Source organism: Lynx rufus, unplaced genomic scaffold (genome assembly GCF_022079265.1).
Source record: "Lynx rufus isolate CCGP_SWC_20201006 ecotype Redwood Valley unplaced genomic scaffold, mLynRuf1.p SCAF_4, whole genome shotgun sequence".
NCBI lineage: Eukaryota > Metazoa > Chordata > Mammalia > Carnivora > Felidae > Lynx > Lynx rufus.
Window position 1 is genome coordinate 34,486,388 of NW_025814856.1, and position 2,008 is coordinate 34,488,395.

Below are 2,008 nucleotides of genomic sequence, written 5' to 3' on the forward strand. Positions count from 1 at the left end.
TTCTAGTCGTCGGTAGTAGTATCATTTACAGCTACAGTTTGTTTTGTTTTTATACTATGTCCTATGCTAATGATTATGAAGGAGGAATTATTCCCACCTTCCAGATAATTTAGCAAAAGTTACGTATGGTGACCACCAGAGGAAGGATTATCAATATCCTATGAATATATACCTAAAATAACAACAACCACCCCCACCACCACCACAACAACAACTCCTGTAGAATCTACTGCTACCTAAGATCTTGGTTTCTAACACCATTCTCCCAAAAAAAGGACAAGCAGTTTTTGGAAAATGGCTGATTCTAGGACTAAGGTAGGAAATAAACAAGAAAACCAGAGTATTTTTACATTCAGGTAGTAAAAAAATTGTCCTGAAAAAGGAAAAAAAAATCCACAATGATAGAGGTATGTAAAAGGGCAACAGAAATCAATTAAAAGAGCTCTCGGGGTGTCCGGGTGGCTCAGTCGGTTAAGAGCCAGACTTCCACTCAGGTCATGATCGCACAGCTCATGGGTTTGAGCCTCCCATCAGGCTCTGTGCTGACAGCTCAGAGCCTGGAGCCTGCTTCAGATTCTGTGTCTCCCTTTCCTTCTGTGCCTCCCCGACTCATGCTCTGTCTCTCTCTCTCTCTTCTCTCAAAAATAAATAAATGTGAAAAAAAATAAAAAAAAAAAAGAGCTTTCAATGGCCAACACTGAACAAGTTGAGTAACAAAATAAAGTAATATCAGATTATAACCTAAAGTATAAAATAAATGTCCATGAGTCTATACTGATATAAATTAATGATAGAATAAATAAATTGGAGAGAATAGGGGCGCCTGCGTGGTTCATTCGGTTGAGCGTCTGACTTCAGCTTACGTCGCGATCTCACGGTTCGTGGGTTCGAGCCCTGCGTTGGCCTCTGTGCGGACAGCCTCCTTTGGATTCTGTGTGTGTCTCTCTCTCTGCCCTCCCCCACTCACACTCTGCCTGTCTCGAAAATAAATAAACATTAGAAAAATAAAAAAAAGTAATAAATTGAAGAGAATAGACAAATCTCCTGTGCATAAGATTCCAAATATTTTATTTACACAGTTCACTCTCAGGGAGGTAGATCATAATTCCCTCATTCCTTAAGTGTGGGCTGTGCACAATGACTTTTTTCCAAGGAAGAAAGTGTGGGAAGAGGGAAAATAACTCTGCAGCAGAGAAGTCTGACAAGCACTACCTCAGCCAAGTGATCAAACTTGATATCATCAGTAATAAGTCATATTTGCTGGCACATACCCTTGATCTAATGTGATGAGAATGATTTTTTACCTGTGGTCTGTCTTCCAAAAATTCATAGCCCCAGTCTAATTACCGGAAGAACACCAGACAAAACCCAGTGGACAATCTAAAAAACACCTGACCAGCGTTCCTTGAAATACTCAAGGTCATTTCAAATTTGGCTAAGAAATTGTCCCAAACCAAAGAGCCATGACGATTTCATATAATGTGACATCTGAGATGAAATCCTAGAACAGAAAAAGGATGCTAGGTAAAAACTTAGGAAATCTGAACAAAGTAGGGGATTTAGTTAATAATAACACATAAGTATTGGTTCAGTAATTGTGATGAACATACCATACTTTTGTAAGATATTAACAATAGGGGAAGGATATGAAATATATGGGAATGGCGGTACTATCTTTGTAACTTTTCTTTATATCTAAACCTATTCTGTAATAATAAAAATTTACTTCAAAAGCCTGTAGCCTTGGAATTAAAAAAAATGAAAAGCAAACCAGTCAGAGCAAAATTCAGTTATTCATTAAGTTAATTAGTGTGTCAATTGGTTTGTTCATTTATTGATATCTTTCAACAAATATTCTTTCATACATACTTTGTGGCAGTATAGCTCTAGGTTGTAAAGACTCCTCAGTTCTACCATGGGTAACTTCTCTCTCCAGTTACTGGCACAACTCTGACAAGAGATTTTATGCCATGTTTAGTAGTAACTGTGCAAGACTGATGTAATTTGG